The sequence below is a fragment of the Bufo gargarizans genome, chromosome 6 (assembly GCF_014858855.1).
Source record: "Bufo gargarizans isolate SCDJY-AF-19 chromosome 6, ASM1485885v1, whole genome shotgun sequence".
NCBI lineage: Eukaryota > Metazoa > Chordata > Amphibia > Anura > Bufonidae > Bufo > Bufo gargarizans.
The window spans coordinates 315,140,336-315,163,681 of NC_058085.1; positions in this window are offsets into that span (position 1 = coordinate 315,140,336).

A 23,346-nucleotide genomic window follows, 5' to 3' on the forward strand; every position below is an offset into this window, starting at 1 on the left:
GGGAGAACGGCCGGAAGTTAGAGGTTCGCCGACGAGATCGGGCGGACCAAAAGAGAGGGGGGGGTGGGAGGATAGGGGCGGGAGGGAACCCACCTTGCAGGAACGGGTTTTTTTTCTTTTCCTTTTGTTTTTTTTTTTTTTTTTTTGTTTTTTTTTTCCTTTTTTATGATTGATGTCCACTAGAATTGTATCCTGGAATGTCAGAGGGCTCGGGGAAAGGGTAAAAAGGCAAGCTATTATGGATGCATTAAAAAGATATCTCCCAGCAATTATCTGCATAGTAGAAACTCACCTCACTAAGGAAACCCTGTCCCGCTTGACAACGGGATGGAACGCTCAATCCTATCATTCCACTTTTAGCGGCTCTTCTAGGGGTGTCTCAGCTCTGATTCATAACTCTGTAGACTTCATCCTTATAAAATCCCAGATAGATGAGCAGGGCAGATTTATTTTTTTGCATGGTAAGCTGTATGGCTACAGTTACATTCTCGCTTTTTTTTATATACCCCCGCCATTTTCAATGTACCCACTGATCCAGTTAACGCTTTTTTTTGAACAGAGACCAGAATGTCGGTTAATCCTGATGGGGGATTTTAATGCGGTTATGGACCCCAAAAAAGACAGATTTAGATCAGATGTAGCACGGGGAAGGAATCTTTGTAATTCGCCGCTGCCCCAGTTCTGCTTGGAGGTAGGAGTGGTGGATATATGGGAACATCTGGGCGGAGGAAAGAGAGTATACTCCTGTGTTAGTAGGAGTGGCAGAGCAATGTCCAGGATTGATCTAGCATTCACTAATGAGAGCAATCTGAGCAACATTCGGAAGATAAGATATGGAGTAAGAACAGTCTCGGACCATTCACCCGTACTAATTGAGGTTCGCACTGGGGAGAATAAGGATGGTGGGGGGTTGGGATTCAAGTTGAATCCATACTGGCTCACTATTCTGGACAATCCACAGTCCATCAGGATACTGATATCCTCCTTTTTGGAGGTGAATCTACCCTCTGCTAACATTAATATAGTGTGGGACTCCTTGAAAGCATACCTGAGGGGGGTTTTTATAAGTGAGATCTCGGCAGTAAAGAGAACATTTAGGAAAAAAGAGGAGGAACTGGTCAAGACTGTCGCACTTACAACTGAGCGATTTATCAGTCAACCCACTGAGTACAACAGGGAAGAGTTTCAGAAGGCCAGCGGTTCTCTGGAGAAATATGTAACTGAGAAAGCAAACCATAGAGTATTTTTTAAGGGGATTAAATATTTTTCAGAGTCTGGACGCCCTGGTAAGCTTTTAGCCAGAATCATTACACAACAAGATAAGAAAAAACAATCCATTACTTTGATTCGTAACACAGAGGGGGTAATTATAACAGATTTAGAAGGAGTGAGAGATACTTTTTTACAATACTTTACTCAGATATATAGATCCTCTCCTGGTTTGTCATCCGAACTGGCGATGCGGTTCTTGGAGAAAATTCCTCTCTCTACTTTAAATAAAGCTCAAATAGAATGTCTGGAAGAGGAGTTGTCTCTCTCGGAGCTGCAGGAGGCCCTGGGGTCTATCTCGGGGAACTCATCGCCAGGACTGGATGGCCTTCCATATGAGGTTTATCGTAAGTACAGTGAAGTGACTCTCCCTCAGATGCTAGAGGTTTTTACTCAAGCATTAAAGGGAGGGGGACTACCATGCTCTATGATGGAGGCTCTCATTGTTTTAATTCCAAAAAAGGATAAAGACCCGGCAGAATTGAGCTCCTACAGGCCAATCTCCTTATTAAATACTGATGTTAAGTTACTATCAAAAGTTTTGGCAAGGAGGCTTTCGCGGGTAATATCTACTATCATTCATCCAGATCAAAATGGCTTTATGCCAAAAAGAGGCACCCAGCATAATCTCCATAGGCTATTTATGAATATTCAGTCCCCGGAGTGTGGTACTCGCTCCATCCTGTCGTTGGACGCTACTAAAGCCTTCGACAGGGTGGAGTGGACTTTCCTCTGGGAGGTGATGAAAAAAATGGGCTTTGGCCCAAGATTTATGGCGATGGTTCAGCTATTATATAACTCTCCAGTGGCTAGGATTAGGATCAATGATATGACGACAGAGAGCTTCGCTCTAGAAAGAGGTACCCGTCAAGGCTGTCCCCTCTCCCCCCTTTTATTTAACATTTACATTGAACCCCTAGCGGCTAGTATAAGGCAGGATCCGAAGGTGGCCGGCTTTGGTATAATGGGGAAGCACGATCGTGTATCCCTTTATGCAGACGATATCCTGGTCTTTATTCACCAAACAGATACCACTCTCCCTCGTATAATGGACCTGGTTGGTCTCTTTTCCGATCCATCTGGTCTGGAGATCAACTGGGACAAGACCGTTCTTCTCCCTATAGACGAGTTGCGGGGCGAATGGGATAACCAGTTAACGATCTCGGACTCAATAAAGTATCTGGGGATAACAGTTTCTGCTAAACCACAGGAATATTTACAACTCAATCTGATCCCCTTGCTGATAAAACTGAGGGCTAAAATTAAGATATGGCAAAAAATTCTGCTTGCAAGAGCGGACAGAATTTCCTTAATAAAAATGGTAGTGCTTCCCCAGGTTCTTTACGTCCTGCGTAACTCGCCTGTTTGGATTGCAGATAAATACTTTAGATTGATAGAGCGGATGCTTAACGACTTATTATGGGGGAGGAAGCGCGTGAGACTGAAGGCACTTTATTTTTCTATGCCCTATAATCGGGGAGGTCTTAACCTCCCCTATTTTAAGGGCTACTTTGTGGCCTCCCAACTCTGCCTTTTTAATGATTGGGAAAATAGCCATTTCTGCAGAAGAGTGGTGAAGGATTCAGGTTTTTCGGATTTTTTTTACCGTATTGGAATCTGACTACTTATTAAATACACTGGGTGGTTATACACTTTTCTGCAGAATGGCTACAAAGACTTGGGCGGCCATAAGGAGTTGGTGCGGAGTCAAGGCATCACTCGTTTGCTCCCCATTGTGGCATAATTCAAAGCTTATGAACCTGAGAGATTTGAGCTGTAGCCAGTACTGGAGGACCAAAAATGTCCAGTATTTACACCAAGTGGTTAGTGGTGGACAAATCCTGCCCCTTAAGGAACTAAAGCAAAGGGCAAATTTAGGTGAGGGGGCTTGGTATGCATACTTTCAATTGAGGTTAGCACTTTCTAGCACTACGAATAGCCACGTTTTTATTATAGATACTCCTGAATTTTTACACGATTTAATTTGCAAGAAAATTGTCACGAGAATTAAAATATCACATTGTTATAGTCACTTAATGCAGAAATTTTTTTTGGATGTTCTCTCTCCAGGACAGAAATCCTGGTCTTCTTTACTTTCAGAGGTGGGCCCTCCAAATTGGGAGAATATAGGGGAAAGTTTAAAGTTGGTTTCACATAATTTTAATCACACGGTTGTACAATTTAATATTATGCATAAAATTTATGTGACACCTGTATGGTTATATAGGAGGGGACTCAGAGCCTCCTCTGACTGCCCACGCTGTGGTGACTCCGAGGCAGATCACTTACATCTGTTTTGGGACTGCCCAATGGTGAGCAGCTATTGGAGACTGGTCCAATCCAATCTGGCTCGTAAACTCGGTATTGTGGTTCCTCTGTCTCCCAGGATATGGGTCCTGGGAGACCTATCGGAGGTTGATTACCAGCCTATAAAACGCTGTTTGTTGATCAAGGTGATGTTTTTGGCTAGGCTTCTCATTTCCAGATCATGGTTTTGCTCTTCTACTCCAGACTGCAGTAATTGGCTGGGTTTGGTTGAGAAAGTGAGAAACTATGAGAGGATTCTGTACAAACAAAGAGGATCCTGCGCAAAGTGGAGTCAGCTGTGGGAAGATTGGGACACGGATAATTAATTAGGAATCATTATTTTTTTCCCCTTTTTTTTTTTTTTTTTTTTTTTTTTCCTGCAAGGTGGGGGGTTTGGGGGGTGGGATGGGGAAGATCTCATTAGTCCGGTCTTTTCTACTTGTCTGTATCGGCAAAGAATGTGCAGTTGTTCTGGAGTATTGTAGAATCTGCAGAGATGCTGGGGGATGGCAGGTCCCTCAGGAATTAAATGACGGATGCTGGGGTGTTTATGTAATTATTGCCGAGTATGCTCAGGGTTGGAATCGATGGACTTGTGGATTTTATAGTATTATAAATGTTGTATTGACCTGTATTTTTTGTATTATAATTAATAAAATATTTAAATATAAAAAAAAAAAAAAAAAAAAAAGTTCAATGCTACAGAAAGTATGGAACAAGACTAAATCTATTCTGCAGGTAACGTATGCCCAGGATTTCACCCCGCTATGGGATAACCCTTTCCTTAATGAATTTGCAGCTTTAAACGACAATAACTATTGGACCCGGAGAGGAATTACGATGTTGTCACATATTTGCACTTTTGGTAAACTAAAACCTATAGGGGAAATATTTCACGTGACACCAATTACGGCTTTATGCCATTATAGATATGCTCAACTCAAATATGCATGCGCATATATGCGAGATAAAATTTCTCAAACACCTGTCACGCAAGCACTGTTAAGCTTTTGTTACACTTTTTATGGGAAAAAAGTTAGGGTTTCACAAATTTATTCTAGATTTAGAAAAGAATTAAGCAATGTCCTTAAATTTAAGAGTGTCGGTAAATGGGAAGCGGATTTAGGGGTAGGTAATCCACTACAGTGGCGAGAGGTATATCAAAATATTAAAAAGGCCTCTTTCTCGCGCCAGCACCGGTTGACACAATTCAAAATAGTACATCGGTTATTCTTCACGCCAGGCCTTCTTTCCAAAATGTATGGAGAAAAAGAAAAATAATTCTGATACCCTGCAGCCGGATATGTTCATATGCTGTGGAACTGGCCGGCTATAAAAAACCTTTTCGCAAAGTATACTCCAGAGCATGGAATTAGAGGCTGAGAATAGCCCCCTCTAACCATTGAATTTGCCATACTCGGGATAACCCCCCCAGAGTTTAAATCTAAAGTATCCAAAAATGCTCAGAGATGTTGGTTGAGGGGACTCTTGGTGGCCAAGGTATTAATTTTGAGGAATTGAATGATGGATAGAGCCCCCACACTACCAGAGTGGGAAAGACTAATGTACAGAGTAAGGGAATTTGAGCATATTAAACGCAAGGGGGGGGGGGAAGAGCGGGCATGAGTGGAGGGCGTGCTACTGGAGTGGAACTGAGAATTAATAATATAGGGTAACCCCAGGTGGAAGCACTCTCGTACATACAGTGAGAATGGTACGCCTTATAGCGTGTTTCGTGATAGTAGGAAACAACTAGGAAAGGTAGTGGGAGTTGCCCGCCGCACCCGCGACAGCCGTGGCCTGGGAGGTAGGGAATGGGTGGGGGGTGTGGTAGGGTTGGAACTGTTTGTTATGGAAGGAGGGAGATGAGTACCCATTCCAGGTTCATTATACTTTGGGTGTTTTGGTTTTTCTTTTATATGTTGGTTTGACCGACAGGCCAATGTGCCATGTTGGAATTCAATTAGTATGTATATTATCAAGATTACACACTTGAAGATGTAATATGTATACCCCTTATGCTCCCCCCTCTTCATATATATTTGTATACTGTTTTGACTTTGAGAAAATTAATAAAGAAATATTAAATTTTAAAAAAAAGTTAAAGGAAAACCCAACTGGATACACGCTTCTCATTGCAAGAAAGTCTTGGAACCACAGGATGAGGGTCCTTCTGTTGGCAGTGGCTCTGACCTTGAGTGTGTCAGCAGTGTTTCATCCACTGAATGATGAATGGGACAATGCTTTGATACGGCACCATCAATTGTTGTTTGAGGGGCTAAGCGACAGAAAATTTTAGAAACCTTTGGATCTGTACTCACAGTCCTGTGAGATCAGCGAGTATGCCCTATTTCGCCATGCCCCTCAGCTTTTCTGAACTTACTGAACTTGCCAACTCTACTATCTTTTTCAAAGGCATGATGCGGGTTAAGTCCAAAACTAAAAACAAGGAGGTACCCTTACCCGTTGCAGGATGGGCTGAGCCCTACTGGCTCATGGTAAACTGATCAGGGCCACCAGTTGATTATAGCTCTACCCCCTAGAACGAGAACATGTGTTGCAATGTGTCATGTTTTCCAAGTTGGTCACACTGTCATTGTTTGCAAATACAGTTGAAAGGTATGTCTTTCAGTCCTCATGACAAATTTGGCTGCAATGACTCTAACCCGAACAGCCTGGTGCAGTGTGTTGGCATAGATCCGGTAAAGGGTAAGAATCTGACCTTCAACAACCGTACCTTAGTTGATTTAATTGCTGGAATGACCTCTAACTCCTCAGAGAGTCAGGAAAAGGCACAAAAACTGGCAGAACGTGTCCAGCTGGCCAAGTTGATAATTCAGTTGTTTAATAGTATGGTAGTTGCAGTCCCAGAAAGTATATATCTAGTCTGTGGACATAAGGCATACAAGTGGTTGCCCAGAAATGTCACTGGTTTATGTACAATTGTCCTACTTACTCCTGCAGCCTTTATAATACCCCATTCTGACATAGATATAAACGCTGTACCAAAAGATACTTTGTATCGAAGGGCTAAGGACAATACACCCAGACCAAATGGTAAGCCACATTTTGTAGAAATGAGCATTTCCAATAAAATTCTTAGTAGTCTTTTCATATATACCATGATAGTGCAGATGTGGGATAATTTGGTGGTGGCAACTGATTATTTAGATGATCAAATATGGGAAGTGATGAGACTTATGAATACCTCGAACATTGTGCAAAACCAGTTGATCATTGTCACCAACCAACACATATTAGTTCTAGACTATGTTACAGCCAAAGATGGAGGTATGTTCCAGGTTGTGGGACCTGCTTGTTGTCATTACATAGACGCGCAGGGAAATTTGCAAGTTAAGGTGGGTCTAGAGAAAATGGCGGATCTAAGGGATAAATGGTTGGACGCACATAAAGCCAATAAAGACTCATGGTGGGGAGACACCCTTTAGTTTTTCAATCCTGCCAACTGGTTCAAAGGGCTGGGTGGCTGGCTAATGGGGCTTATTCAAACAGTAGTACAAGTAGTGCTAATTATACTAGTCATTTACATTATAATTAAGCTTATGCTTATGTGTATCAATACAGTTTGTAAAAAGAAGAAGAAACAATATTGAGAGTATCTGTGGCACTGTTTCCCACCCTGGAAGGGATCCCAAAGGACAGAATGGGATTAGCTTGTTATGAATTAATTCTGGGCGGTGACAGTCCACAGATGTCTCAAAGATGAAGGGTCCATCTTGAATATTTGTATCACTGCTTGTTGTTATAATTTTGCTTATAATAGTTGTATATTGTTTTCTGCCATGTATTAGAAAATACTGGAAAAGACTGTAGACAGAAGTAACTTTTTACCAATTCTGTAGTGAGACCGTGGGTGAGCTTGGAACCCTGGTTTTACCTAAACTTTGCACGGCTACCGGCAGATGTACATTTCATCCATGAGATGAAACATCTGGGGTACGTCTGGCCAGATCTTACAGGCTCACCATTGTCTCAAATGGGGGAGATGTGAGGGATGAGACTCCATCTTGGTGTCTGCAACAGCCATTTTACATTGTATGACCTCTTTGAAGTTAATAGATCAGAAACTTTGACATGCAAAAGTCCCTGCAGGAAGTAACTTAGTCCCCACCTTTGCTATTTTCGATAGATGGAAACTGCTAGCTATAAAATGTATTTCCTGTATTCTGAATTGTATGCGTCTGCGGTTAATTGACATTTACATTTTCTGTTTCTATAAGCCCATATATGTACAAATATGGTCATGACCTTCATGATATGTGTGTGGGTGGCTTTTCCACCCTCTCCTCGCCAAGACAGTATATTATTATATGCATTTTGTTTGAATAAACAGAGACTTCTTTGATCACTTGAGTGTCATTCAAATCAATAAATTAGAGTAAGGGGTCTTTGCCCCCACAGACGCCTTTTCAAGGATGTGATCTAACACAAAACCAAATAATCTGTCCCCCTCACAGGTGATGGAACACAGGCGACTTTTTGAGCCTGCGTCCCCTGACCAGAATCGGAGCCAAATTCGGCAGAGACGTCTGCTAGAAAGTTTTAAGCTTTTTTTAACATGGGTAGGGATGCAAGGATTTCTTACCTAGGGGCAATGTGTTTTTCTAGCTGATTAAGCCAGATCGATAGAGTTTTGGCTGTACAAGTAGAGGCAATGCTAGGGCGTAGCATGGCCGTGTTAGTTTCCCAAGTCTTTTTCAGTACACTCTCAGATTTTTTTATCCATGGGATCCCGTAAAAGGCCCATATCTTCAAACGGGAGAGAAGATTTTTTGGAGATGCTGGCAACCGGTGCATCTACTTTAGGTGTTTTGTCCCATAAATTAGTTTTGGACTCTTCAAAGGGGTATTTCCTTTTAAAAGAGTTTGTGACCGTCGTTCTTTTTTCTGGGTCTTTCCACTCCTTTGATATTAGAGATTTTATGTTGTTATGGATTGGGAATACCCTTCTACGCCTTTCTCCCAGACCCTGAAACATATGGTCTTGAATTGAATGTGACTCTTTAACATCTTCTATGTGCATAGTAGAACGGATGGTTTTTAGGAGACCGTCAGTTTCTTCTGGGAGAAATAAGGGCCTGCCTGAGCCATCATCAGAAAAGGCCGAATCGGATTCAGAAACCAACTCTCCCTCATCAATATCAAAAGGCAATTCAGAGGTATGGGATCTCTGGGATGTGGATGGTCGTGGAGATTGAGATGCAATTTTTAAGTCCACAGCCATACTAACCTCCTCCTTAATAATCGCTCTCATGGACTCTAGGAGGGAGGGCGACTCCTCAGAAACAACCTTTCCTGTGCATTTCTGGCACAAGGTTTTTTTTTAGGTAAAGGATTTCTTGCAAAAGGCGCATTTTCTGCATCCTGCTTCCTCACTGGCTGGCTTGGGAGTCATGGTCTCAATGCCCTAAAAGAGAAAATAAAGGGCAGTAGGACCATGAACCCGACACTTGCACTTAGGGCCACCACCTCACCAGAGTGAATTTTTTCCCCCATAACAATACTTCCCCAATAGTAATTCAGACAAAAGGGTTAGATTGTACAGTAGCAGGTAGCATAATCATCCCCCAGGGGAGAAGACTTACTGGGCTGAGGGCAGAGGCAGCGGGATTACCAGGCTTTCTAGCGGCATCCTCTACTGGAGCGAGCATGGCAGCAAGTGGTGAGCGTGAGCTGGATGGCCGGCTTCATCGCAAATGTCGGCATCTCAGTACGCCGAAATCTCACGAGATTCTCTTGCCCAAGGAGAATCTCGCCTGGTGACGACATAGATCCCGCGTAATTTCCCTCTTCTCATGGGAAAAATCGCGAGCTCGGGGGATGCCTGCACGCAGGTCTTACTCTGAGGGACGGGAAAGGGAGGCACGCGTGTCCCCGGGAGACCAGTCCCCTGCACCAGCCCTCCCACAGGATGGGGAACGAAAACAGGCTGAGCAAGATGAGAATCTTCCTGGCACTGCAGGAGCGGCCCCTACATATCCCGAGGACAGGAAACCACGACGGGATAGTTAAGGGGGAGGAGGCCTTTTAACTCATGTGCTCCTGCGTTGTTTCCTGTCCTGAAGGCAGGGACACCATCCTGTCAGTGCTGTTGTGGAGGTGTCGGGGAAAATTGGTTCTTTTGGCAGTTTTTATTTATTTTTATTTTTTTCAATTATTTTATTGAGTTCAATTTTCAATACAGATCTTGGAGGGTCGAACTTTCCTCCTAAAGATAACATGTAATGAACATATCAAGAATGAAGTTTTAAACATTGAGTCTCTGTTGTGGTTCTATGTATAGTTGCATCCCGAAAGGTCCATTTCACAAGTTAGCTAAAGACATTTGTACTTGGGTTGAGCGAATCGATGCAGATCCCCTTGGATAAATGCTCTGGGGGAGGTGTTCTGGGGCGGGGCGGTCGCAGGTCCCTGTTATTGGGGGGGTGGAAAAGTGTTTCAGAGAATGTACTGCTCGGTTTTCGGGTGAATCATTGCTCTCTGAAGACTTTCCATTATGCCAGATTTTTGTGAACTTATGGTTTGCACGCAGTTCCCATGAGGCGATTTCTTCAAACCTGTAGATCTGGTCTACTTTATGAGACCATTGTTCTAATGATGGAATGTCCGCAGATAGCCAATGCTTCGGAATTAAAAACCTAGCTGCCATTATCAAGTATCTAAACAGTTGTAAGTCGGGGTTGATGTAAGTAGATGGATAAAGGTTTAGAAGGGCAGACTCAGCAGAGGGTTGGAACACACTCCCGCAAATTTGGTTACATTTTTAGAAAATTTGCGACCACCATTGGTTGATACTGGGGCATGACTACCAGATGTGGAGGAAGGTGACTCTTTCTTTCAGGCATCTCCAACAAGTGTCGGAGGCAGACGTCGAGAACATGCAGGTTTTGTCAGGTTTACATTTTCTTGTAACCGTATGCATCTTGAGAATTATGGGGGGAGGAGAGGATATATTCTATATCTGAGTTGGAGAAAGTAATGTCCAAATCTTTTTCCCATTGTCTGATAAAGACTGGGGTGGTGTCACAAGGGTGTTAAGAGCCACGTCTGACTCGGTTATACCCGGGGTCAGGAAGTCGCAGCGGGTGGCTGCGCGCTCTATAACAAAAAATAGTGCTGTTTCTTAATGGTAGCTTTTTGGGTTTGCCTTGTAATCCTTTTTGTCTCACTCAGGGATCCGTATCTTCTTCTCCTCAGCTGTTTCTTGTCCAGCACTCCCAACCTCCTTATATTCCCCTCTCCCACTTCTCTGGTTGCCAGATATAGAGCTTCCTGCCTGGACTTCTATACTGACCCACTGGAGCTGAGTTGCTGTTATCCCTGGTTGTCATACCAGAGCGTTACCCTCCGGATCCCTGTTGGTTGTTTGTTGTCGCCCACCTGGGATTATGTGTTTTGTCAGTATTGTCTGTCTTCTCCCTAGTGTTTCCCTTTAGTGTTAGTGGTGCAGACTAGTGTTCCCACCACCCTATTCACTCATTTTAGGGAAAGCCAGGGTTTTAGGAACGTGATCGGCGTACGGGTGAGAAACCCGTCTAGGGATAACAGGGCAGTCAGGTGCCAGCCTCTAGGTGAGTTAGGGGTCACCATCTTTCCCTCTCCCTTGGACAGGGCTTTCCTTTTCCCTCCCTTTGCATCACGTATGTGATCGGCACGCCGGTCGTGATAGGTGGTCCTAATTGGAAGGATTCTAAGTCTTTTATATAGTTGTGATATGGGCTTCAGGGCGTTTTGGGGGTTACTAACTAAGTTCTAAAACCAGGTATTTTCACTTCCAGGTATGTTAAGTAGGGCGAGGACTATTTGAAAGGGGAGAACCGTTCCAGTTTTTTCCTATGAGGGGCAGAAATGCCTAGACTAATAATCAGGGACTAAATAAAGTTAATTCTAAAGTTGTAAAAGGAACTGCAAGTCTTTAGGTGTTGGTAAATCTTAGGGAGAGCAATGTCTGGATTGCTAATCAAAATAAGCAAATCATCCGCGAATGCGGCTGTTTTATGGTCCTGATCTCCTAGTGTTATGCCTTTAACCCCTTAAGGACACAGCCTTATTTCACCTTAAGGACCAGGCCATTTTTTGCAAATCTGATTAGTGTGACTTTAAGTGATAATAACTTTAAAACGCTTTGACTTATCCAGGCCATTCTGAGATAGTTTTTTCGTCACATATTGTACTTCATGACACTGGTAAAATGAAGTAAAAAATAATATTTTTTTTCCATAATAAAATACCTAATTTACCCAAAATTTGGAAAAATTTGCAAATTTCAAAGTTTCAGTTTCTCTACTTCTGTAATACATAGTAATACCCCCCAAAATTGTGATGAATTAACATTCCCCATATGTCTACTTCATGTTTGAATTATTTTGGGAATGATATTTTATTTTTTGGGGATGTTACAAGGCTTAGAAGTTTAGAAGCAAATCTTGAAATTTTTCAGAAATTTGCAAAAACCCAATTTTTAGGGACCGCTACAGGTCTGAAGTCACTTTGCAAGGCTTACATAATAGAAACCGCCCAAAAATGACCCCATTCTATAAACTACACCCCTCAAGGTATTTAAAGCTGATTTTACAAACTTCGTTAACCCTTTAGTTGTTGCACAAGAGTTATTGGCAAATGGGGATGAAATTTGAGAATTTCTTTTTTTGCCTAATTTTCCATTTTAACCTATTTTTTTTCCACTAACAAAGCAAGGGTTAACAGCCAAACAAGACTGTAACTTTATTGCCCTGACTCTGCCGTTTACGGCCACGTATGGGGTGTTTCTGTAAACTACTGTACGGCCACACAGCGGGGCGTAGAGTGAAAGGTGCGACGTATGGTTTTTAGAAGCCAGATTTTGCTGGACTGTTTTTTTACACCATGTCCCATTTGAAGCCCCCCTGATGCACCCCTAGAGTAGAAACTCCATAAAAGTGACCCCATCTAAGAAACTACACCCCTCAAGGTATTCAAAACTGATTTTACAAACTTTGTTAACCCTTTAGGTGTTGCACAAGATTTAATGGAAAATAGAGATACAATTTCAAAATTTCACTTTTTTGGCAGATTTTCCATTTTAATATTTTTTTTCCAGTTACAAAGCAAGGGTTAACAGCCAAACAAAACTCATTATTTGTGGCCCTGATTCTGTAGTTTACAGAAACACCCCATATGTAGTCGTAAACTGCTGTACGGGCACACGGCAGGGCGCAGAAGGAAAGGAATGCCATACGGTTTTTGGAAGGCAGATTTTGCTGGACTGTTTTTTTGACACCATGTCCCATTTGAAGCCCCTCTGATGCACCCCTAGAGTATAAACTCCAAAAAAGTGACCCCATTTTAGAAAGTACGGAATAGGGTGGCAGTATTGTTGGTACTAGTTTAGGGTACATATGATTTTTGGTTGCTCTATATTACACTTTTGTGCGGCAAGGTAACAAGAAATAGCTTTTTTGGCACTTTTTTTTGTTATTTACAACATTCATCTGACAGGTTAGATCATGTGGTAATTTTATAGAGCAGGTTGTCACGGACGCGGCGATACCTAATATGTATAATTTTTTTTTTATTTATGTAAGTTTTATACAATAACTTCATTTTTAAAACCCCAAAAATGTTTTAGTGTCTCCATAGTCTAAGAGACATAGTTTTTTCAGTTTTTGGGCGATTATCTTGAGTAGGGTCTGATTTTTTGCGGGATGAGATGACGGTTTGATTGGTACTATTTTGGCATACATGCGACTTTTTTGATCACTTTTATTACCTTTTTTGGGAAGTGAGGTGGGCAAAATTTCAATTTTCTCATTGTTTTTATTTTTTTATTTTTATGGATTTCACCGTGCGGGGAAAGTAACATGACCGTTTTATAGATCAGGTTGTTACGGATGCGGCGATACCTAATATGTGTAGTGTATTTTATTTTTTTAATTTTTATTCAGTGATAAACTTTTTTCACTTTTTTTTTACATTTTTTTGAAGATCCAGTGGGTCTGATGTCTGTATAATACAGTACAGAACCCTATATAGGGTTCTGTACTGTATTTTACTTACACTGAACAGATCTATGCTTTTAGCATAGATCTGTTCAGATCTAGCTTTTAGCATTGATCTGTTCAGCACCATGGACAGCAGGACGCCTGAGCAGGCGTCCTGTTGCCATGGGAACCTTCCCCGTCTGCCACAACTTCGCAGACGGGGAAGGGTGAGTACGGGGCTGCGGTGGGCTGTCGGGGGGCTCTTTTCCTCTCCATCGGGGGGCTGCAAAGGCACAGCAGCCCCCCGATGGGAGAGGGAGAGACCCCCTTGACCCTGACAGTTAACCTTTTCCGTACGGACCGCGGTATGGAAAGGGTTAAACGGCTGACATCTGCACAGATGTCAGACGTTTATACCAGGGTGTCAGCAATGTGCTGGCACCCTGGTATAACCCACTAGAAGCCAATGAATTTTCAAGGGGAGGCGGGCAGGGGATCGCAATCCCGCCTGCCGCACCGCCCGCCTCCCGCAACGCCCCCACCGCCTGCGACACCCCCCCTGCACCACCCGCCGGCATCAAATCGTGCAGGGGTGCAAAATCTTGATTTTAGGCACTCTAAAGTTTCTGATTCCCGCGGTCAGGGACCGCGGGGATCAGAGACTGCAAAAAGCGCAGCAAACCGCGGGTCTGAATTGACCTGCGGTTTGCTGCGATCGCCGACACGGGGCGTTGTGACAGGATGCCGGCTGAATGATTTCAGCCGGCATCCTGTTCAGATTAACCCCTGGGGCGCCGGAATGCCTATTTAAAGTTAGGACGTACCGGTACGTCCTGTGTCCTTAAGTACTCAGGAAATAGGGCGTATCGGTACGCCCTGTGTCCTTAAGGGGTTAATCTCTTTGTCAATTCTAACTATCTGTAGAAGTGGTCCAAGAGTTAATAGAAATAAAAGAGAGGATAAGGGGCATCCCTGTCGAGTTTCGTTTTTTATCTGGAAGGGGTAGGAGATTTGGTTGTTGACCGAGATGGATGCTGATGCGTTGAAGTACATACCGCTAGGAGAAATACAGCTGTGAAGTTTTGAGTTATTAAAACCTGTTTCATGAAGGACTATTTCAAAGGCCTTTTCAGCGTCTGTGCTGAGAAGGATAAGGGGGATGTGTTTGCGCTTCGCGAAATATAGGATATTTAAGACTCTGGCTGTATTGTCTCTTCCCTCTCTCCCCTTTACAAATCCTACTTGGTCTTTGTGTATCAGAAAGGGTAGGAGTTTTGCTAGTCTATTGGCTAAGGTCCACATTGAGGAGTAAAATGGGTCTATAGTTTTGGCATAGAGTGTGATCTTTGCCTTCCTTTAGCATGAGTGTTATATGGGCTTTGGTCATTTCACTAGATAAGGAAGTACCTTCAAATGTGGAATTGAAGACTTTGAATAAATGGGGGGTTAAGATGTCTAGAAATGTGGAGTAGTAAGGGGATTGGGAGGCCATCAGGGCCTGGACTTTTCCCTTTGGGAGATTGTTGGATGGCTTCCGAGAGTTCTTCGGAAGTAAACGGGAGAGCTAGGCTTTGTCTATCAGTATCAGATAAGGTAGGGAGGTTTAGTTTGTCTAGAAATTCTTTGAGGGAGGTTTTGGACTAGTATATGATTGGGTTCGGATCTGTAGGATCTATATTATACAGGTATTCATAAAAGCTTTTGAAGTATTTGGCTATTTGCTGAGGATCACATGTTTGGGAGCCTGCAGGGTCTTTAAGTTTGTGGACATAATTGCTTAATCTTCTCTTTTTTTAATCTTTGCATCACACATTTAGAAGCTTTATTGCCATGTGCAAAGATTTTGTGTTGAGAGAGAAGATAATACTTGATGTGGTGAAAAGCAGGTTTTTGAGGGTGATCCTGTATGAAGATAATTTGGTCAGGTGGATATGCAATAAGGATTGTTTGTGTTATTTTTCAAGAAGTCTGATATTATTACGTAGGTCTTCAATTTGTTTGGTTCTTTCTTTTTTGATGTGAGATCCTATGCTAATAAGATGGCCTCTTATGAAGGCTTTATGGGCGTCCCACAGGGTTTGGGGTGAGATTTCAGGGGTGTCATTGAAAGTGAAATAGTCAGACAGTAATTGTTGTAGGTGGGATTTAGTGTCTGGCAAACCCAAAAGTTGTTCATTCAAGTGCCAGGTCTTAGAGGTGTGTTGTTGCTTAGGATTGGCTAAGGATAAATAAATTGGGGAGTGGTCTTAGAGTAGGATTGTCCCGACATCTGCCCCCGAACACAGATGGAGGTGTTTTTTTTAAAATGAATAAGTAATCCAGAATAATCTATAGTGTCCGGGTACAAGGTCCTCCATGCATCAACCAGTTGGGCATTCCAGAATTTGGAGATGAGGGAGCTTAATACTCTGAGAGTATGGGGCTGTAAGAAATGCCAGATGCCCCCATAGTGCCAGCTCCCCCCGCAAAGGAAAAAAATTTAAAAAAAAATCTTCCGGCCTGTGTCCCTGCTGTGTGCTGCCTGGCTCAGGTGGTGAGATGATAATGACCTCATCGCGCTGCCTGAGGCATTAGTGCCTGCAGCCTATCAGAAGAACAGGGAAGGGAGACGCCTCTCCCTCCCCTGCTTTTCCGCAGCACAGCCAACTGTATTGCTGTCCTGAGGATGGCAATACAGATGAATATGGAGATGAGCGCTTCCACAATGGAAGCGTTCATCTCCTACTGCCCCCACCACCACCGCCGGCAACTAGAACCAGGGCCACGCCGCCTGTGGTGATCGGTGGTGCGGGCCTGAGGAATAAAAAATAAATAAAAATATTTGTTAAAGACGGCCCAGCCATTTTTAACATGCTTTAGGGCGGCCTGGGGGGCAATTGCCTCCCCGCCCCTTAATGGGAGCATACAGTGCTTTGCTGTGTAAGAGTGGCTGAAGTGCATGCAAAGTTTCCTGGTCATATTTAGGATGTCTTGCAGATTTCAGGAACCGCTCCTCCCCCATGTGACTCTGTTCGCAAAACAAGATGCAGAACAGCTTGACACCGCCGTGCCCTGCACATGTGGTATGCTGGAGGGGCACTGTAAATTGTCCCTGCAGTGGAGGCTAAGGAAACGGTGGGGGATGAGGAGGCAGAAGCGGACATTGTCGCAGGACCAATGGCGTGACAACGTGGAGGCGAAGGCTGTGTCACCTTGCCAAGTTGTTGGTGTGGCTGTGCAGGAACCACATTTACCCAGTGGGCCGTAAAGAACATATATTGTCCCTGACCGTATTTACAGCTCCACACGTCGGCGATGATGTGCACTTTGGCAGACACTGACAGACTCAAGGACTGGCCCACCTTCTGTTCTACAGTAGATGTGTGTGCAGGGCTGGTACTGCCTTTTTGGCAAAGAAATGACGGCTTGGGATTCTCTACCTCGGCTCGTAACAAGCCATCAGTTCTCTGAAAGGTGCAGAGTCCACCACTTGGAAAGGGAGGGACTGCAGCACCAGCAACTTGGACAAGAGCACATTCAGCTTCTGCGCCATTGGATGAATGCACGCATACTGTTGTCTCTTGGCAATCGCTTCAGTGATCGATTGTTGACGAGTAGTAGCAGGAGCATCAGGACTAGCAGATGAAGGGAAGGACAGACAGCTCCCTTCGGCTGAGGTGGGGGAGTCTTGACTGACTGAAACCGGGTGCATGCCACTGGGCGATCCAGCGGTGTCTACAGCAGGCTGGACCACCACAATCGGAGCCACGGTTCTCCCAGGTCACTTTATGGTGACGCTGCATATGTTGACACAGGGCCGTGGTGCCAACATTGGCATCCTGGCCACCCTTCACCTTCTCCCCACAGATTATACATATGGACATGTTCACCTCCTCCACCTCCTCCAGCGGCTTAACAAAAAACTGCCACACCGCCGAGTAGGAGATTTTACCCCCAATGCTACGCACTGACTGACCGCTGCTGCTTCCGTGAACCTGTGCACCACTACTTTTCGGGAAGGTAGCCTCTTGCAAAGTGGGTGGTCTACCCCGGGCACGTTTGTCTGCCGACCTCCCACTGCTGCCACCCTGCTGAATCCCAGCCACGCTTGCTTGCAGACTTGCTGGCTCCACCGCTTCCTCACAGACAAGCTGCCACCCTATTCTCCTGATGATGATGAAGCCCCTAATGCACCCAGCTCACAATTGCAATAAGCTACATCACCATCATCATCGAGTACTGTCTGCACATCATTGATGGTCTCTGGGTCAGGAGCCTCACAACACCAGCTCCCACGCCACTCTCCTCATCACTACTTGCCCGCCTAGCGAAGAAAGCAGCGGATGTCTCCTCCACATCTTGGCTGGCCAGTAGCTGCTGACTGTCCTCTAGTAGCTCGTCCTCACTGTATAGTGGGGCTGAGCCCACAGCATATACTACTTCTCTGGCTGAGGGAACAGAAAAGGACAGAGGCAGATTAAGGACAGATGAGGGCACAGGGCCTGCTCCCGGGCCATGCCAACTAAGGGTTGTGTCTGACAAACCCATCAACTCTTGGCTGGGGGTGTCTGATGTCACTTGGGACAAAGTGGATCCACATTCAAGAACTGCTGGTCAAGACATGACCACTAGATTACATCGGGAGCTCAGGTCTCTTGCTGCAACTCCTGCTGCCACGCCCCCTTGCCTGGGCTAGAAACATTTAGGCCTCTGCCTGTGCAGGGCCTGGCACTTCTCTGTCTGACATACTGTTAGATTAAATAAATAAAATGGAAATTAACACCCCAAAAAAGTCGGTCATTTTCTCACTTCACCATACAAGGGCTAATAAGCCCTTTTTTTTACCACTAATGAATGAATAATCTTTCCCTGAACTTGTAAATCGTTTTTTTTTTACCAAAATGAAGTCTTTCCTAGCACTGTCCCTAGCGCCTGCTGACGTCTCCCCCTGCACTAAGCACACTGAAAACTGGCAGAATCCAAGATGGCTGAGGCTATTTATAGGGCTGTGACATCACAGGGCTGGCTGCATGCATGGTATTATGGGTGATCCCGCATTCCCAGAGCTCCTTGCTCCATGTCATCACACGTGCAGCAGCTATTTTTAAAAAAATGCGATTTGCTACCACGAAGCGTGCTGAAATTCGGATTCGGCGCTAAAGGGATTTTTCCAGAAATTCGGATTGAATTCAACTTCATCAACTTCGATTCGCTCATCTCTATTTCTAATAAATATATTATGTAAGTTTCTGAATATACACACATGGACAAAATGGTTGGTACCCTTCAGTTAAATAAAAGGAAAACCCACAATGGTCACTGAAATAATTTGGAACTGACAAAAGTAATAAATAAAAATGTGCTGAAAATTCGTTATGGACATTGCTTTTGAATTGTGGTTCAACAGAATAATTTATAAAAACTGGCCTAGACAAAAATGATGGAACTCTGTGGAAAAATTTAAAATAATTTGACCATGGTGACATGTTACACTAAGGTGTGTCCTGTAATTAGCATCACAGGTGTCTTCTAACTTGTAATCAGTCTGCCTATTTAATGGTTGAAAAGTAGTCACTGTGCAGTTTGGTATCATGATGGGTACAACACTGAACATGGACCAAAGAAAGCTAACGAGAAATTTTGTCTCAGGAGATTAGAAAAAAATTATAGACAACCGTTAAAAGTATAGGCTACAAGACCATCTCCAGACAGCTTGATGTTAATGTTACTACAGTTGAACATATTGTCATGTTCGGGTGTGGGAGGGAAACACCACACCAAACATAGGAGGGAAAGGGGTGAGGGAATAAGGCCTGGAAACTAGGGAAAGGAGATAGCGTAAAACCCTAATCAAAGTCCTGACTAACAGCCAGTATGAACAGACCACAGAGGTGAGTTCATACACAGGAATATCTAACTCACCATATAGGACCCTCGTACAAATGTCAGGACTGAGACAATCTGTTCCTCCAAAAGGAAGAACAAACAGAAGTGTCCCTCAAGCCTTAATACAAATGACAGGGAAATGCAATACAAAATAATCCAAACAAAATACAAAAGGGAAAGAAAACACTTAACTTCAAGTGGCTATGGCAGCACCAGGAACTCAGCCGAGATCCACACACCAGCTATCCACAACTCCAACAGAAGCTATAAACCGCATACTATAGTGGGAGAAACAACAATAAATAGAGAAGGTTAAATGACCATAATAGCCATACCTGGGGAAAGAAGGTGTGGCAAGCACCAGAAACCACACAGACCTAATTTGAAAAACATGTCAGATCAAACCATGTGCTGCCAGTCTCACCAATCTCCTGCCACCTGTCGCGGGAACGTCTGTGACAATTATTCAGAAGTTTAAGGTCTACGGGACTGTAGCCGACCTCCCTGGATATGGCCACAAGAGGAAAACTGATAAATTGAAGAGACAAGCACAACTTCCAAAAAGATTAGATAGCACCATCCATCGCTGTCTTAGCCTAAGTGAACTTAATGGAAGACGACCGAGGAGGAAACCACTATTGAAAGCAAATCATTAAAAGAGAGACTGGAATTTTCCAAAATGCATATTGACAAGCCACAAAGCTTCTGGGAGAATGTCCTTTGGACAGAGGAGACAAAACTGGAGCTTTTTGGCAAGTCGTATCAGCTCTATGTTCACAGATGCAAAAATGAAGCATACAATAAAAATAAGGTTTTTTTCTGTGATCTGGCTTTTGCTGCAGGGGAACCACCAGTTCAAGTGCAAACCTTTCCTATTAATGTGTCTAAAAAAGAATTTTGTAAATTGATTGTATAGATATCGTTAAATAAATGCATCTAGATATATAGTGTAATACCAATGCTTGCGCAATGGAAAACAAGTCTATTTCTAAGTATTTACACATTCTGCAACAATAACTTTCCAGTAAAAGTACACATAACAATAACATGCAGAATATTATTACCTGCAGCAGTTCTCTGGTAAAAGTCCTTTTCTCCAGTGTTCCACTAGATTAGCTACAAGAATCTCTATACATCACTCAATTCACTGGGTGCAATGTCACACATGTTCTCCATCTACTCATTTCCAAGTTTGCCATTTCTGTTTGACAAATAAACCAAATAACTTCCTCATTGTGCTATAATTTTCATTCTCTCATTGTATTTACCTTTCTTATTCCTTTAGTGTGTTACATTCTTAAGGGTGTATTAGAAACCCCAATGCTGCAGGCGATTGTCGGGAGGGAAGCTTTCCCCTTGCTGCAGTCGCCAGATAGCTAGCAGAAGAGACTGCTGCTATTACATGCAGCGTTGTCCTCTGAAACATGGGGAGGAGCAATTGTTATGCCATCGCTCGTCCCCATGCAGGATAGCAGTGTTCCGGTGGCAGATCGTGATTACACAGCACGATCTGCCTCCAGCAAATCCAGATCTTTCAGCATACTAAAAGATCTGAATTGCCGATAAACAAGCGTTTGATCGTTCATTGGGAAAAATCGGAAGCAGTATTAGACTACAAATGCTCGTTAGCGACTATCAGAAAGTCTGCCTGTCTAATATACCCTTTACTTGCAGGCAGTCATAAGAGCAAACATTACCAATCATCATGCTAAATTCTCTAAACATCATTTTTATAGTACCACAAGTCCCAGTTTGCTCATAAAAGGCAAATAGCGCTACTTCTTGGTTAAGCTCATTAGTTGCCAGACTGTTCAGATTGTTATTCCACAATATGAAGTCAAGGGGGTAGCGGCCTCCTCGCTTCAAGTCAAGCTAAGCCCGCCCCTTACCTGTCCTCCCTTCACTGTGATTGACATCCTGCTGTGAGGCTGGGATGGTGCAAGTCTCGCGCATGCGCGCTGCGCTCCTCGTCACTGCGCGATCCCGTCTTCAGCTCCCGCACTCAGTCGGCCGCCTTCCTCTCTGCGCATGCGCCGGGCTTTTCCATCGTGCGTGCACGCCCAGCGTATGCAAAGAGGGAGAAAAGCAGCCGGCGAAGTGCGGGAGCCGGAATCGCGCAGTGACAAGCAGGATGTCAATCACAGTGAAGAGAGGACGGGTAAGGGGTGAGCTTAGCTTGGCTTGAAGCAAGGAGGCCGCTGCCCTCTTGACTTCAAACTCTGCTGTTACATAGCGCGTGCAGGGGATTAAAGTTTGTTTTTCAAGGTTTTGGATCTTTAGGAACATACTGCTGGCTACTTTAAGGTAATGCTGGTGGTTTGGGAGGCGTTTTTTAAGTGACAGGTTCCCTTTAAGGGTCCATTCACACGTCCGCAAAATGGATCTGCATCCATTCCGCAATTTTGCGGAACGGGTGCAGACCCATTCATTTTCAATGGGGCCGGAATGTGCTGTCCGCATCCACATTTGCGGATCCGCACTTCCGCATCTGTGCTTCCGTTTCCGCAAAAAAATAGAACATGTCCTATTCTTGTCCGCAATTGCGGACAAGAACAGGCATATTCTATTACTGCCAGCAATGTGCGCTCCGCAAAATGCGGAACGCACATTGCCGCTTTCCGTGTTTTGCGGATCCGTGGCTCCGTGTATCCGCAAAACAGGTTGCGGACGTGTGAATGGACCCTAAGTGCTTTTCCTGTTTTTATTCCTCTTCTTAACTTTTCAGTTCCAAATTGCCCACTTCTTGCTTAATTGCCACGAAGGCATCCTCAGTATACCCTCTCTTCTACAAACTTGGCTTACATATTTTCTGCTTCTATAGTATACTGCAGTTCTGCGCAATTTAGCCACAATTGTTTCATAAAATTTACTTTGGTTTGACTATAGGCGGGTGTAAATTAAAGATACAGGAAATTAATAAATTAATTTTATCAATTCATCCTCCAAACCAATGTCATCAATAAAACATTTCTATAGAAGTAGGTTTGTATGGAGTTGCTCAGAAATAAATAGTTATGGTAACTCCTCCCAGCTCCCCATATACAAATTAGTAAAATATGGTGCGAGCATTGATCCCACATTTGAAAACTATTCATATATTGGGCAGCACGGTGGCTCAGTGGTTAGCACTGGTGCCTTGCAGGTCTGGGTTTGAATCCAACCCAGGACAACATCTGCATGGAGCTTGTATGGGTTTCCTCCGGATACTTTGGTTTCCTCCCACACTCCAAGACACTATTGATTGTGAGCCCCATTGGAAACAGTTAAATGCTAATGTCTGTAAAGCTCTGTGGAATATAGTAGTGCTATATAAGTGCATAAAATAAATATAAAATAGTAGATATGTGACAATAGAAATGCATTCCCTAATAAAGTTAATTTGTTCACTAAGAAAAAAATTACATTTTTTTTTTTATAATAGTGTATAATAAATATTCCCAATTATATGTCCCTTTTTCCATGTAAATGTTTCCAAAATCTGTAGTATGTTTTGCACCCCTGAGTTAGGATGGGAAGGACTGTACACATTACTATAACTGGTGATGCGCATATTCAGATGAATTACAGGTTACAGAGATTATCAGCATCCCTGGGGGTTGGCTGGTTGAATTAGGAATTTTTGGAATGTGATAAAACAAGGCTGTTTTAGGGTTTTGTTCATACATAGCTTCATTCTTAAATAATATCCCTTGTGTTTTGCCTTATGTTATCAACTCATTTAGACCTTTTTATGTTCTTTTTCAGGATTTTTTATTTATTTAATTTTTTTATTTTTTATTATCTCTCACAGTAGTTTGTGATTCCTGGTGAATGGTCATAATCCATAACGACTATGCCCATCCCCTGTGCCTACCAGTCGGATCACTATATTATTTTTATGCTGCAATTTTTAATAACCTTCTTGTAATGCTAATGTAACGATAAA